The 16,650-nt window shown below is 49.3% G+C and overlaps 1 protein-coding gene across 18 annotated transcripts in view; it reads left to right on the forward strand.

Moving 5' to 3' along the window:
- The first annotated feature begins 1,809 nt into the window (after positions 1–1,809).
- Positions 1,810–16,650, forward strand: part of SIPA1L1 (signal induced proliferation associated 1 like 1) — a 501,925-nt gene continuing 487,084 nt past the window's right edge. For 8 of the 18 annotated variants that reach the window (XM_033435204.2, XM_033434952.2, XM_033434987.2 and 5 more), the window contains exons 1-2: positions 1,818–2,203; positions 2,983–3,161. The gene's annotated coding sequence lies outside the window, so the exon portion shown is untranslated. Of the gene's footprint in view, positions 2,204–2,236; positions 2,450–2,788; positions 2,905–2,982; positions 3,162–16,650 lie in introns of those variants that run through there. The other 10 variants (XM_049706208.1, XM_033435869.2, XM_033435578.2 and 7 more) reach the window with 10 other exon arrangements.

A 16,650-nucleotide genomic window follows, 5' to 3' on the forward strand; every position in this document is an offset into this window, starting at 1 on the left:
CCCTGTGAGCTAAACAAAGGTATTTTAACCTAATGCTCATTACCTGGGAGGCAGGGTTCCCAGAGATGAGCCATTATGTATAAGTTCAGCTTATAGGCAACATCCCTTTAGTGATTAACTTGTACTAGAGTACAAAGTTTCTTCCCTATTACACTCCCATTTAAAATGTACAACTAAATGGTTTTCAGTATATTCACAGATTTGCACAACCACTACCTCAATCAGCTTTAGAACATTTCATCACCCAGATTGAAACTCTGTACCCACTCTGTACCCATTCCTCCCTCCCTCCAACTATAGGCAACCAATCTACTTTCTGTCTCCGTAGATCTATTCTGAACCTTTCATATAAATGAAATGGCACAACGTCTGGACTTTTGTGACTGGCTTCTTTCAGGTAACAATGTTCTCAAGGTGCATCCACGTTGTAGCACGTGTTGGTACCCCAGGCCCTCTATGCCTAATGATATTCCACTGTGTGGCCTCATCACATCTTCTTTATCCACTCACCTGTTGATGGACACTTGGGTTGCTTCCACTTTTCAGCAATTGCGAACAGTGCTGCTGTGAACATTTGTGTACAAGTTTTTTAAGCAAAGATGTAAAGGAGATGAACGAATTAACCTCACACAACCGCGTAAAGGCCCTAAGTCGGGAGCCTGCGTGGTGTGTGTGAGGAAAAGCGAGGAGGCCTCTGTGAGGAAGAGACGGAGGGAGACGAGGGTGGAGAGAAGTGGGTGGTGAGTCACGCGAGGCGTTGGGAGCCATTGTAAGGGCTTGAGTAACGTGAGGACCATTGGATGGGGTTGAACAGGGAAACACATGAGCTGACGTCTGACCCTCTGTTTTAGGTCAGCGTGTTCTCTGAGGTCATGCGGAGGATGAGAAGACGTGGGATAGGGCTTCGCTGGTGGCGCAGTGGTTGAGAGTCCGCCTGCCAATGCCGGGGACGCGGGTTCGTGCCCCGGTCCGGGAAGATCCCACATGCCGCGGAGCAACTGGGCCCGTGAGCCATGGCCACTGAGCCTACGCGTCCGGAGCCTGTGCTCCGCAACGGGAGAGGCCACAACAGTGAGAGGCCCGTGTACCGCAAAAAAATAAAGAAGACGCGGGATAGGGTGGAAGAGAGAGGGGAGGAAAGTGTGGAAAGCCCCTAAGGAGCCAGGAACACCCAGTGAGCAGAGGGGACAGGCCATGACGCCCCAGGCCCAGCAGGTGCAGCCTGGTTGATGCTGGGAGGAGCTGAAGGCAAGACTGGGCAGGACTGAGTGGGCCAGGCTTCCACACTCCTGTCGTCCCCCGATGAACGCTGATGCATCTTTATCCAGAGAGCTCCTCTGAGAAGCACATCCTCTGACATCCTGAGGAGGGCAGGTGATGGGAGGTGGGCAGCTACTGTCACTTGATCAGGAGTCCCACACCCTGTGACATCTGCTCTCCCTCCCCCAGCTGCCACCCCCATCCTCAGCTCTCAGTAACTTGGCTTTCACCCCAGGGACTCTACGGAAGTTCTTTTGATTACCAGAGCTCTTTGAAACGGCCCAAACGCTTCCTCTTTCAGTCCACCCTGTAGAGCTTTTCTCCCAAAGGATGCAAGTACTCAGGCACCAGCAGCATCGACCTCGACCAGGAGCAGGTTGGAAATGCAGAATTCCAGGCCCAGCCCCACGGAGGCAATCTGCCCCTTAGCAAGATGCCTGGGTTTGAGAAGGACAGTTTTATCTGCCCATGTTGAGGGGGACAGCTCTTTCCTCCACTTTGCCAAATTAAGGAGTGAGAGCTGCTGTCCTTTTCCAGGACTTCGTCCCCCAGGGCTCAGTGACTGTCGAGCAATGGGCGCAGTTAAAGTCAAAACCCTGGGTTCTCCCTCTCTGGTCAGCTTTTGCATCCCCAAGCTGCAGAGAGTAGAGCCTGGGTCTCTCTGTGCCTAAATGATTCAGTAGAATAAGTGCTGCCGTCCAAGGGAGAGAAATTGAAGTGCTGTTGCTGGATACTCAGCAGACACTGAATCAGGGCACTGTGCCTTTAAGAAAGATGAAAGCACATCTCGGGGGTGGAGCCTGGCCCAATTATCCAGGTCCTGGGAAGTTGTTAGGGCCTGCCTTTGCTGAGACCAGGCCTTGGCGGTTCTGGTTTGCAGTTCTCGCAGCCCCGGCCCTGCGTCCCTACTTCCCTGCTGCCACACGACTGAGCTTTGGCACCGGTGAGCCTCCCTCCCACCCGCCCACCCACGAGCTCGCTGTGCCGCCGTCTTTCCAAGCCTTGTGTTGACAGCTATCATTTTCAAACTCCTCTTCAGGCCTTTCTTCTTCCTCTCAAGTTCAGGCTCTTCCGTGGTTAAAACCATCTTCTCTACATTTTCCCTTTCCTACCTCTCAGCCTGGGGGCGGGGAGCAGGCAAAAGTAAGGAAGAAGGCTGATTTTCTAGGCTGAACTTCAGAGGGTGAGGGTGAGGCCACCCAGTCTGCTGGCTGAGCAGGTGTTTTGAATCGTGTGTGTGTGTGTGTGTGTGTGTGTGTGTGTGTGTGTGTGTGTGTGTGCGCGCGTGCGCGCGCGTGTGTGTGTGTCCTCTGAGCTGGAATCAGTGACTCTGGAGAGAGGCTCCAGGTGTCCCGTGCCTCCAGCCCTTACCTGGTATTCCAGGTACACACAGTAGGTACTCAACAATAATGGGCAAAGATTAAGAAATGCAGAGTAATGGCAGGAGAACTGGTCTGGGAAATTAAGACACTTGGATTCTATCTCCAATTCCACCTGTAGCTTTTTCAAAGCTCCTTGACCTCCCCAGGCATGCACTTTCTATAAAAGAGGCCAATAATTCCATCCTCACCTCCTCTGGCTACTGTGAGACCAATTAGATGACTGAGGAGATATTTTCTTCCAAGGACCAGAGAACAGAACCAGGTGGGTGGAAGTCACAAGGGGGCAGATTTTAGGTCAAAATCAAGAAGAAATTTCCATTAACCAAAGTCCCTTCTATAGGCCACGTAATCAAGCAGAGAGCCTTCTGTTCTGGGAACCACGCAAGACAGACAGGTGGACCAGCTGACTGAAGTCCTGCCTGAGGGGGGCTGAACCCTGGGCTGTAAGGTCCCTTTGAAATGCGAGCGGCTACATTTTGGTGGATATCAAAGGACTTTGGGAAGCATCTACGTGAGGCTGTAAGTACGTTGGCTGTTCTGCGCATTTCCCAGAAGCCAGGCCGGGTTCAGGGACGGGAGATGGGCCCCAAAAGCCAGGGGAGAGCCAACTGACCACCTGGGCTCTGGCGTCACAGAGTGACTTTGCCATTGCGGGCAGCACCTGGAGTCCAGAGCTTCTGCGTCTGGCAGGTGCACCGACAGAGAGCACAGGCACTTTCTGCTCAGGTCCCCGCAGTGGGCGGACTCTAGTGGGAACCGGCTCTCAGGACCCCTAGAGCCCAGGCTTCTCTGGCTGGGCCGCACGCTTCCAAGGGAGGAGGCCGATGGTGAGACTGGCCCCTCAAGGAGATGCGAGCGCTCATACAGGGAGGCCAGGTGTCCTCCACCGTGAAATCAGACCCTGCAAATCTGGTGCAAGCGGGGCCTCCCCGGGAGACAAGCCCACCCTTCTTTCCTGATGGTTCTTAGCTATAAACTCTGATCAAAGGAAAAGTTATCTTTCACATCTTTCAAAGCCTACCCCTCGGCTCCAAGACTGAGAATCAGACCCTCTCCTTCCACTCCCTAAAGGTCCTTTTGGGAGGATTCTCTCCCATTCCACAAGAATTGACTCAGGGTGGCTGGACAGACAGCTCCTGCCATCAGCGCCCCTGCAGGAGCCTGGTCCTCTTCTCCCCAGCATACACTTCTCCCCACCGTACGCACCCTCCGGTCTCTGCTGCCCACCCTTCATGCAAGGGAGATTTTCTTCTGTAACTTGGGGAGGGTAAAATATTTTTGGTAGGGGAAAGGCCGGAGGAGATAAAGGGGTTATTTGACATCCCTCCTTTTGGCTGGTCCTGTGTGAGCTGTTGTATCGCCCAATTTGGCAGTGGGGGTTAGGTAGGGAGGACAAAGTTGGAGCTGAAGGAGACCGTTGAGGAAACCTTGCACACAAGTACAGCTGCTCTGGGGCTCAAGAGAAGATGTGCAGCTGGGGGTCAGAGGGCCCTCCCCTACTCCCCTGCTTGAAACCCAGCCTGCTCTGGCGCCCCGGGGACTAGACGTGTTGGGAACATCTGAGACAGCCCCAGGTGTTGATGTGCCCATGGTGGATGCCAGCCACTGGGGGGGGACTGAGCAGGGGAGGAAGCAGAGATGCCAGGCAGCACAGAGAGAAATTTGGACCCCTTGGGTGGTAAGAGAGGAGAGAGAAAAAGTGCTGCTCTGAGAAGAAGCTTTGCAGTTAGGGAAGGAGAGTAACCAGAGTGGAACACATGTTTGGTTAACTGTGTTTATGTAGGAGAGACAGAAACGTGATTATAGACTGAAGAGGAGAAGCTCACAGAAAAGCCGAAGTTGAATCATTAGGAGAAAGATAATTAATGGATCGAAGACACAGTGAGGGCGGGGAAGGGATCTTGGAGGCAGAAGGGATTTTCCTAAAACAGGACAAGGGAGGACGAAGGTAGGAAGGAGGTAGAGACCCAGCGGGTAGCCTTCACCCCACCCCTGAAATGGAAGGGGAAGGTCCCTCACAGCACCCTCTGCAGGCGAGGGGCTCGAGGAAGCGGAAGGTCTGAAGTGGCCGCAGTGGGGCTGGGGAGGTGCTGCACAGGACCTGGGGGCCTCAGGGCTTGAAGATGTGCCGAAGCCACCACAGCCAGCTGTGAGCCTCGGCGGGGAACCCCTAGAGGGGACAACTAGCGAAATGGCCCAAGAGTCACCAGGAGGGACTGCTGAGTGTAGACATTCACCGCCCCGCCCCCCACCCATGGGGGGGGGGCTGGCCTGAAAACCCCAGGGGCCCACTTCTGGCTCTGTTCCCATGATGCCATAATGATGGGATATTGGGTGAACCTGGAGACTCTTGGGGTTTCCTCTGTCTGGTTGGTGGGGCCAATGGAAACTCATCGCCTGGCTTAGGAGTTGATGAAGGAGGGGAAAGCTGGCTAAAGACTTGCTGTAGCTCTTGGGAAGAGCAGAGTACGCTATTAATGGTACCACCCGCTGCCCCGCAGAGCAGATATTGAAGGCAAAGCAAATCTCACAAGGCCCATCGAATTATTTCCCTGGGATGCAGTGTCTAGTGGCAAATGATGAAGGATCGGTGCTCGGGATATCGGGAGCCCAGCCTGACTGCCTCAGAAAACTGGGGGACTTCGCTTAGGTCATTGGCCTCCGTTTCCTCGTCTCCTTGGGGGTGTATTTGTGGTCACATCATCGGGTGAGGGAGCAACTTCATAGGAGTTGGGTCTTAGCAAATCTGAGAGCAGAAAGAGAGTCAAGAGTCTGTCAGGTTCGCATCTCTTCTCCCCCCCACCCCCCCGAATCGGCGCAGACATCCCACAGATTTAGGAACAGGATCCGAGTGAACTGGTCCATCCAGGGCCCTCTGTCCCCCACCCCACCCCCACTCCCCAACCCTGCTGCCGTCATCAGACACAGGCAGCAGAGGTGGGGAGTCTGTCCACCCCTTGTCACACGCTGTAGTCGCTGAACCAGCTTCTTTGCTGCTGATCCCAACCTGGCTCTCCAACCGGCTCCGTGACCAGCACAGCTCGGGCTGTGCTCACCAGTTTGGCGTCTGAACCCAGAACACCACCAGAGCAGCCCCAGCTCCCTGGCGGCAGGTGGCTTGTTTTCTGCCCCTGCAGGGATCTGAGATTGATTTAGCCTGTTTCCGTGGCAGCGCTGGTTGCAGTTGCAGCATCTGCTTCCCCACGAGGCTGGGTGAGTCACGGCCGCCCACGCTAACCCGTAGCACAGCACAGTCCTGCCGGGAGCATGGATAAATCAGCAGGAGGTTGCCGGAGCGCTTTGCAGTGCCTGGTGGCTTCCTGCCCTGGGTCTCAGGCCCAGTACAAATAGCGTACTGGGCATAGGGCCATGGACTGGGCTTACCCACCCAGAAAACTGGCAGTCTCTGCCCACGAGAGCTGTTAGATCAGCTTTGACTGAATTCAGAGTGGTTTTATCTTGGCTCCAGTAGCTGCAAGGCCTCATGGGAGAGAAATGCAGGTTTTCAGACTCCAAATCCAGTGCTCTTTTTCACTACCCAACGATCAGCTCTCAAACTTGTCTTTCTCTGGCTACCTCAGCACCCAGGTTCCTTCTGGCTCTCATCCCAGGACCTTCCTTTGTGACACCCGTCAGCCCTCCCCTCTGGACAACAGTCCTCAAATTGGATTCTTTCCCAGGCCTTCTCCTCCCTGAAACGTATCTTTTCTTCATCCTTTCCTTTCTACTGAACTGGGTAATCTGGAAGAAAAAAAAAAAAAAGAGTTCCTTCTGTATCATTAAGGCTAATAGCAGGTTATAGGGCTAATCTCAAAGGTATTGCTTTTATCCTTGACTTTGAGAGGCAGAACGTCCACCTAAGACAATGGTTTCTCAAAATATATTCCCTGGACCAGCATCAGCATCACTGGGGAGCTGGTTAGAAATGCAAATTCCCAGGCCCCACCCCAGAGTACTGCATCACAAGCTCTGGGAATGAGAGTTGACAGTCTGTGTTTGAATAAGCGCTCCAGGTGATTCGAATACACTCCAGGGTTTGAGAACCCCTGGTCTAAGGAAGTGGGTCTGTGGCCGTGGGGATGGAGCGTTTTGGTCCTTACCTCTGGCTGTGGTCGCCGCACAGCTGCAAGTGTCTCTGTTTTGTGTGAGCCCCACTGGGGGGCTTGGGTAGGCAAAGACCCCAACTGCTCCAATTCTGGGGGCCTGGAGTTTTCCTCAATTACGTCCTTCCTCCAGATGGTTTGCATCAATGGAGAGAAACTGGTGTGCTTCTTTCTATGTGGAAAAGGCAGCTTTGCCTTACCTACCACAGAGAGGGCCTTGGGGGTAGAAGGAAACCCACCTGTTGGAAATGAACGATCCAGCCACTGTGTCCGGGGCCTACATCCCACAGAGCACACTTCCTAAGAGCTGAGGAATTCCAGCAGAGGGAAAAGGCACTGATAATACTTATTAATCAATGTCCATTCCTCTTCCACCTCTCAGTTCTTTTTTTTTTTAATATTTACTGATCACCTCTGTGCTTGGTCCAGTAAACGTCCCCATGACCCAACTCACAGGAGAGTGAGAGCATCAGTCAGAATAGATCAGTCTATGCCAGGGTATCAAACAGCCCTGCTGTCTCAGTGGTTTAACATAACAGGCTTCTTTTATAAATGCTTCTTAGCCAATGAGGGACTGCTCTGCTCTGGTCCACAGAATCTCTCAGGGGCTCAGGGTGATAGAACCCATCATCTTATAGCTGCCTTGGTCACCGCAGCAGGAAAAGAAACAGCTGGAGGGGGTCAGGCACTGCCCACCCGCCCCGCCTCGCCAGCCCAGAAGGTGAATCCTGGCGCTTCTGCTGGCATTACGCTGGGCAGATTCAGTCACAGGGGCCAGGACGTGTGTGCAGAAAGACAAACGGATACAGTCACACGTTAAAAGCCGTCACCACACTGGGGAAGACCCCTCATTTAATCCTCTTTTGCTCTCTAAAAAACCTTTACAGCATCAGGCATCAGGCCAGACCCTGGGAATGTGGTGACATCAGGACTGCTGCCCTGCACAACCTGAGGGAAGTCACTCCCACTGTGTTCTGTATGAATCTGCCCCCTGCAGTTGTGTGATGCAGGAGCTCTGCCTCTGTTTTTCTGGGTCTGTTCTATTTTATCATGAATATCCATTTTCCCCAGCAGAAGAAACACTCTCAAAGGGCAGGGATGGTACCTGAGTAGCTCAGCACTATCATCTTAGAGTTTAGCACGGTGCCTGGTGGACTCAGTCAATGCTGGTTAAGTGGGTGCTTGAAAATGAATAATTCTTGACTGCGTTTCCCACGGATCCCAGCCTTCAGGGAGCTTATAATCGGCCGAGTCAAGAGCTATACAAACAATTAACTGAAATATCAAAAAAAAAAATCTCATGCCAGAGAGAGCAAAATACATGTCACATAAAAATCTGGGCTACGTGGCTTGGAGCACAGAAAAGCACGGGGTCACTTTGACCCAGGTGGGCTCAAGGAAGCTATCCTTGTTCTGTCGGTGAAGCACTCAGGTCCAAAGAGGTTGATGGCCCTGTCTGACACGGGGTGAGCTGCAAAGCAGTGGAAGGACCCTGTTGTATCCCTTGGTCTGGTGTTATTTTCTTCTCCCCACACTATTAACTAACAAATCGCTATATTTGCAGAGCAGTTCACAGTTCTCTGACAGCTTTCCTGTGCAGCTAAGACCTAAAATACCCCCAGGCGCCCAGCCTGAGAATTTGGTTAGCTTTCGGTGCTGCGTTCACTTCCCGTAGGGGATGTGGGATGTGTCTTTTGTTGTGAGGCTGGAACGTCTAGTTCTCCCTGCCTGGTTCTACCTCACAGCACTTTCCCCCCCACCTGCCCCACTCCCCAGCTGCCCAGGACAGCCTCGCAGAGCAGGTAGCATTTCCAAAAGGCATCTGCAGAAAGGATGCCTACCTTCCCCCGCAGGCAGGAACGCGACCCATTATTTTGAGCTCGCAAGGGAACACAATGACATAAGCTTCCCATCTGCCTCCCCAAACACTTTTGAAACGATTCCATCTCAAGTCCGTTAATTTTATGGGGACTGTAAAGATGGGGCAAAGTTACCATTTATCATCTGGAATCTCCATCATTCAGGCTTTGTCACTCTGTGTCCTTTTCTCTCTCACCTGCCTTCCTTCCCCTCCTGCAAACCTCTCCCTGACTCGGGCCCAGCCAGGGCTCCATTCAGTCTAACAAACATTTCTTGAGTGCCAACTCTGTACAAGGCCCATGCTGGGTGTTGGAGATTCAAGGACGAGTAGGACAAAGTCAGAAGCTCAGGGAGCTTTGCTGTCAGTGGGTTTGGCCCAATCGCGACACCTTCCTATAAGATACCTGCTTTCATCCTGTCCCCCCTTCTACCCTCTCCCTTTCACAGAACATGTGTCCTCCTTAGATTCTTCTGTGTGCCAAGCAGTGAGCTAAGGGTTTGCATGCCTTCTTTCATTTAAGTTTTCAAATCAGGCAGATTCTATTATGTCCATTTTCCAGATAAGGACATTAAAGCTTAAGAGGTTATATAAATTGTCCAAGCTTATACAGCTAAGAAAGGGCCCAGCTGGGATCCCTCCCAGATGGACTGCCTTCAAGACCCACCTTCTTCCTTCTTCCATTGTAGCCACCAAAACTCGGCAGTTGGCTATCTACACTCAGAACAAAAAGAACAAAGAAATATCTAGGGCTTTAGCGCTCTCTCTACCACCCCTTCCTTTTGACATTTAGCGTTTTTTTGTTGTTGTTTCTAAGTCTAGTGATTCTTTCTAAGACCAGGGACTTGGAGCTCATTGTCTCAGATTCCTGGCGTTTTAAAAACTGGATGTTTTAAACATTTCTTCACCCTCTAGAGGGTAGGAGAAGCCTTTTCTGACACCACCACGTGAGCACTGTTTGGCCTCTGTCTCAGAAGTCATCTCCAGGAGTCCTGGAAACAGCCTGGATGCTGGGCTGTCTTTTCACATCCTCGGAGAGGGGGTTTCAATGGTCCAAGAAGTGGTTCACACTGTCAGTCTACTGAAAAGCTTCATTCATGACCCTCTTTCATCCTTTGATCCCCTTGGAAGAGCAGGAGATGACACAGACCCCCATGGAGGTTTCTGAAGGGTCCCATCAGGAAAATGGACAGCACCGGAGGGCCGTCTGTTGGTTGTCATGTGATTTGCATGTTGCGTGTAGTTTTCAAGCATTCCCACAAACCAGCCAAATGTCTATGGCAGGATCCACAGTATGATTTTGTTATTCTTATTCTGGTGTTTGAAGCTGTCAAGTCTTGATTTTTGTTTTTAATTGGGGTATAGTTGTTTTACAATGTTGTGTTAGTTTCTACTGCACAGCAAAGTGAATCAGTCATGTGTATACATCTATCCCCTCTTTTTTGAATTTCCTTCCCATTTAAGTCACTACAGAGCACTAAGTAATGTTCCCTGTGCTATACAGCAGGTTCTCATTAGTTATCTATTTTATACATATTAGTGTATATATGTCGATCCCAGTATCCCAGTTCATCCCGCCCTCCCTTTCCCCCCTTGGTGTCCATGCGTTTGTTCTCTATGTCTGTGTCTCTATTTCTGCTTTGAACCACATTTTTTTTTTTTGGCGGTACACGGGCCTCTCACTGTTGTGGCCTCTCCCGTTGCGGATCACAGGCTCCGGATGCGCAGGCTCAGCGGCCATGGCTCACGGGCCCAGCCGCTCCGCAGCATGTGGGATCCTCCTGGACTGGGGCATGCATCCGCGTCCCCTGCATTGGCAGGCGGACTCTCAACCACTGCGCCACCAGGGAAGCCCTCTATTTCTGTTTTGGCAACAGGTTCATCTGTACCATTTTTCTAGATTCCACATATATGCATTAATATACGATATTTGTTTTTCTCTTTCCAACTTACTGCACTCTGTATAAGAGCCTCTGGGTCCATCCACGTCTCTACAAATGACCCAATAGCGTTCCTTTTTATGGCTGAGTAATATTCCATTGTGTATATGTACCACATTTTCTTTATCCATTCATCTGTCGATGGACATTGAGGTTGCTTCCATGACCTGGCTATTGTAAACAGTGCTACAATGAACATCAGGGTGCATGTGTCTTTTTGAATTATGGTTTTCTCAGGGTATATGCCCAGTAGTGGAATTGCTGGGTCATATGGTAGTTCTATTTTTAGTTTTTTAAGGAACCTTCATACTGTTCTCTGTAGTGGCTGTATGCATTTACATTCCCACCAACAGTACAAGAGGGTTCCCTTTTTTCCACACCCTCCCCAGCATTTATTGTTTGTAGATTTTTTTATTATTATTAATTTATTTTATTTTTGGCTGTGTTGGGTCTTTGTTGCTGCGCGTGGGCTCTTCTCTGGTTGCGGAGAGCAGGGGCTACTCTTCATTGTAGTGTGTGGGCTTCTCATTGCAGTGGCTCTCTTGTTGTGGAGCACAGGCTCTAGGCTTGCAGGATTCAGTAGTTGTGGCATGCAGGATCAGTAGTTGTGGCTCACAGGCTCTAGAGTGCAGGCTCAGTAGTTGTGGCGCACGGACTTAGTTGCTCTGCGGCATGTGGGATCTTCCCGGACCAGGGCTCCAATCTGTGTCCCCTGCATTGGCAGGCGGATTCTTAACCACTGTGCCACCAGGGAGGCCCTGTTTGTAGATTTTTTGATGATGGCCATTCTGACTGTTGTGAGGTGATACGTCATTTGCATTTCTCTAGCAATTAGCGATGTTGAGCATCTTTTCATGTGCCCCTTGGCCATCTGTATGTCTTCTTTGGAGAAATGTCTATTTAGGTCTTCTGCCCATTTTTTGATTGGGTTGCTTTTTTTTTTTTGATATCAAGGTACAAGAGCTGTTTGTATATTTTGGAGATTAATCCCTTGTCCATTGCTTCATTTGCAAATATTTTCTACCATTCTGAGGGTTGTCTTTTCGTCTTGTTTATGGTTTCCTTTGCTGTGCAGAAGCTTTTAAGTTTCATTAGGTCCCATTTGTTTCCATTACTCTAGGAGATGGGTCAAAAAAGATTTCTTTTTTGTACTCCCCCTCACCCAGCCACTCCAGCCTATTCAAATTCCCTATGCCTCTGTGTGGAGAGGCAAGGAAAGCAGGAAAAATGTAAGAACTCCCTGGATGGTCTTTCGGGACCACCTGCCCTCCCCGACAGTTTTGGCGCCAAATGCCTCCAGGAACACTGACTCAGTCTCATATCGCATCACCCCCACCAAAGCCTGCAAAACCCTCACACTGAGCTCGGTCTTGAAAGCAGCCTTGCTTAGGTAGTGATCAAGACTCAGTTAACTGCAGCGGGAAGGGGGCAGACGTGGAGCTGAAAGTATGGCCGCTGGGGATCCAGGAAAAGGCAAGAGGTCGTGTGTTGACATAAGGAAAGTCTCTCAGCAGATAGTGAAGCTGGGGACATACATCCAGGTTCAGAATAAGGACCTCTGCCCCAAGAAGTCCAGTCCTAGAAAGACTGAGTCACTGGGGCAGGTTACAAAAGTGGGGACTCACATGGTGCAGGGGGAAGAACCATAATTAGTTTCAACAATCTGGGTGGGGATTTGTTTTCTCATCCTCACTCACCTTTATAACTGGGGCTTAATATCCGAGTCACAGAAGCAACAAGAGTAACTCAGTGCTGAGTGGCAGGACGTTGAAGCTGAGCTACTGAAATCTCTCCAGCTAAAGGCAGGCATACTGAACACATGTTTTTGTCTGTCCTGCTCCTCCCCAGCCCCCCCACCCTCTGATAGCACATGATCCACATCGTTACCTTCCCTGCACGGCTACTACAGAATCATCAGCTCTTTTATGTGACATACCCCTCCCCCTATGGCCCCAGTTGACTGGTCCAAGGGCAACATCTGACCAGGGTGACTAACCAGGGCCCTTCCCAGAGATGTTTAAACTTGGGACCCAACTCATTGGGACACCGTCTCCGTGTGACTCTCGCCCACCCTGCCAGTGCTCAGCATGTGTCCCCTCTTTCTTACTCTCTGGTTCTGACTTCACATGACATATCTCCTGTAACGGATTCTCTATCCATTGACCAGCGCGTTCTCCAAATGGTTAACGTGCCATTGGGAATCTGATGTTCCTGCTGCTTTTCCATGTATGCCTTGCTCGAAAGCCAGAAATCAAGAATGATTTAGTCATTTTCTTCCTTGGGTTTCACACAGCTTCTTTCAGGGCAGTCAAAAGATTCTGACTTCATTTTGAAGTCAAAGGATTCCTTTCAACACTACAGCTCTCTGGGCAACGTCCGGAATCTTTCCTGGTATTCAGAGCTTCTGAGTGGCCCTTTTTATACCGGATACCTGAGTTGAACCTTAGCTAATTTCAGTTAAACTCCTCAAGCTGAGAGTTAGGTGAACTTAGTAAGCTGTCTTTTTAAAGAAACAGACTGATTCTGATATAGAATCATATTTAGTTATTTTTGTGCTATCCACTTATTTCATCTAGTAGATTGTAAGCTTTTGGAGGAGACTTAAGTGTTAAATACCTTTGTATCCCTTGGCTCACAACCATACACTTATTAAATATTCAATAAATACAAGTTTAATACCTAACTGAATCATTCAATCACATTCTTATGTTAAATATAAAATTAATGCTGTAAGTATCATTAATCAAATAGATAATCCCACTAGGATACATTTTAAGGTATACTGTTATATATTAGAATGGTTTTTATTTTTTTTATTAAAGTATAGTTGATTTACAAGTTGTGTTAGTTTCTGGTATACAGCAAAGTCATTCAGTTATACATACATATATACATATTCTTTTTCATATTCTTTTCCATTATGGCTTATTACGGTATTGAATATAGTTCCCTGTGCTATACAATAGGACCTTGTTGTTTATCTGTTTTATATGTAGTAGTTTGTATCTGCTAATCCTAAACTCCTAATTTATCCCAGTCTTACCCCCTTTCCCCTTTAGTAACCACAAGTCTGTTCTCTATGTCTGTGAGTCTTTCTGTTTCGTAAATAAGATCATTTGTGTCATATTTTAGATTCAACATGTGATATATGGTATTGGTCTTTTTCTTTCTGACTTATTTCACTTAGTATGATAATCTCTAGGTCCATCCGTGTTGCTGCAAATGGCATTATTTCATATTTTTTATGGCTGAGTAATATTCCTTTGTATATGTTTACCACATCTTCTTTATCCATTCATCTGTCGATGGACACTTAGGTTGTCTCCATGTCTTGGCTATTGTAAATAGTGCTGCTATGAACATGGAGTGCATGTATCTTTTTGAATTAGAGTTTTCTCTGGATATATGCCCAGGAGTGGGATTGCCGGATCATATGGCTAACTCAACTAAAACCATTTTTAGTTTTTTGAGGAACCTCCGTACTTTTTTCCACAGTGGGTGCACCAATTTATACTCTTACCAACAGTGTAGTAGAGTTTCCTTTTCTCCACACCCTCGCCAGCATTTGTTATTTGTAGACTTTTTAATTATGGCCATTTGGACTGGTGTGAGATAGTACCTCATTGTAGTTTTGATGTGCATTTTAGAGTGGTTTTATAATAGACCCCGATATTAATAAAATTGGGCTAAACTAACTGACACTTTTCTTTTGCGTACGGCACACCCAACTGCTAAGAGACCAGTTTCCAAATATGTGTCCTATATAAGGAAGATCTCCTGCTTTCCCCATCAAAAACTGTTTAACCCTTTGATGGAATAGGAAAATCTCACTGGCAGAGCACAAATGGAAACTGTTCAAGGGAGTTGGTGGCGGGGGGGTCACCTTGAACTGTCAGTGAGTATTTGTTCTGTCTGCCATGGGCCAGAGCTCAGTTAGAAGGAACTTATGAGAGCCTTCTCCCTGCCCCAATCCAGAAAGCAGGGGTCATGGCACCCCTGACAGATGCACAAGGAGAACCCTTTAGAAGTGGGCACAGAAAGGTCCTACCAGGTGGCGGGTCTGATAGGTCATGAGCGGGGACAGAGCAACCCCGTGGAGAGAAGCAGTAGCTCCAGGGACCGCCCAAAGCCTGGGACACAGGCTTACCCCAGCTTCCCGTTTTCTTACTGCACCCAGACTCCCACACATGGCAAGCCAGGTCTCTGGTGTGAAGTCCTCACGTGGCCCCAGATTTTCTGTGTATTGAGGGAAGGCAGTCCACTCTCAGAGGAGTACAGGTATAAGAGCACAGAAATTTCTACCACCTTGTAGCCAGGAGAGGAAATTAGAAGGCCCAGGGCAGAGCAGAAATGTGTTATAAATTTACACCTTGACTCTGCTCCTCAGCTGATGACCTGGGTGAAACGCACACACACATACAGATGAACATATAGGATTCCGGTGGCTCAGTGGAAGCACAGAGGTGGAGAGAGAACCCCTGCTCCCAACTGCCTCTCCAGGTCCCAGCTGTTCCCAAATATCCTGCATTAGAATAGGTCAGATGGCTGAGGACATCAGTTGTTCTGGCCTGCCCAGTGTCCATGCCACCCTGTCTGACAGTGACATCCTGATTTTCCCTTGGACATCCACCCTTCCCCTCCCCTGCCCCAGTCCTTGTGGCCTCATAACTCCTGCTCTAGAAGTGGACACCTGCTCCCATCCTGGCCAAACAGTGGGTTCCATCCCCCTGGCCATGGTGATGATTTAGGAGAAGGGCATGAGACCCAAGCCCAACCAGCTAGCCCAGGGTAGATGGCTGGAATAGGAGAAAGAGGCACCCTTTTCCCATGGGGCAAGCCCAGGGATTCTGGGTGGGGTGGGGAGGAGGGGGGTGCTGTGTGGGGTGTTGGTGCCTGAGAATAGAACCAACATGGGGAGGTCAAAGGGAGCAGCACAACCCTTATTCAACAGATTCCCAAGCCAAGAAATTCCCAGCCAGATTGAGTCAGCTCTTAATGCAACCAAGAGTCCCTTTGGTGAATACAACTGCCAATGGTCCCGGCAATTAGAAAAGGGAACAAAGGGAGGGACCATCACTGAGGTGCCAACCTGGAAGGGCTCCACTTCTGGGCCTTTTCCATTTTCACCCCTGAGAGGGGTTCACACAGAGGCAATACTCCTTGAGAGGCCGCCTGCAAATCCCAACAGCCGGAGGGCACTCGGCTCCCCCCCCACTTCCCGCCCTCTGTGTCATTGTTGAGGGAGGGGTGGGTTTCTTGTGTGTGCACTTTACCTGCAGAGCCATTTTTGGACCTCGTTTTCTATAGACCAGAAAATGGCTGAAATTAGGAAACATTTGAAGTGGCTCTTCATCAAGCCCAGAAGAGATTTCTGCAGTTGCTATATTTAAAAGCCCAGCAGCAGGTTGTTTGGGCTTATGTCGTGCTGTTATGTAATAAACATAATGTTAAGCTTTGGAAGACTTGAACACTGGTTGGGAGGGAGGAAAACAGTAGCCTCACAATGATGTGTGCCCTGCAGATGCTTTGTAGAGGTTGGGGAGAAGCTAATATAGTTTCTGCATTAAATAGTGTTAAAATAACCATGTGTACACAGCAGATTTGAATTACTGTGTAAATTCCCAAAGGAAGCAGTAGGGGAAAAAAAGAAAGAAGAAGAAAGAAAGGAGGTTGTGTATTAATATAAGGGAAAATGTAATCAACAACCAAACAGAAGCTGGTTTTAGTAAGATAAAGGGACTCAAGAGATGTGGGCTGATCTCCTGTAGAAAGGAGATTGTATTGCTTTTCTAGGCTGTGTAACAAATTGCCGTAAACTTAGTGGCTGAAAACATCATGAATTTATTATAACAGCGTTCTATAGATCAGAGGTCTAGTCATGGTGTGGCTGGATTCTCTGCTCACGGTTTCATGACATGAAATCAAGGTGTCAGCCAGGCTGGGGCCTCGTCTGAAGTATGGGGTCCTCTTCCAAGCTCACACAGCTGTAGGCAGAATTTAGTTACTTTTGGTTGTAGGACTGAGGGTCCCCTTTACTTTTTGGCTGTCGCTGGGAATTGCTCTCAGCTCTTAGAAGCCTCCTACGTTTCCTTACCATGTGATCCCCT

This window comes from Orcinus orca, chromosome 2 (genome assembly GCF_937001465.1).
Source record: "Orcinus orca chromosome 2, mOrcOrc1.1, whole genome shotgun sequence".
NCBI lineage: Eukaryota > Metazoa > Chordata > Mammalia > Artiodactyla > Delphinidae > Orcinus > Orcinus orca.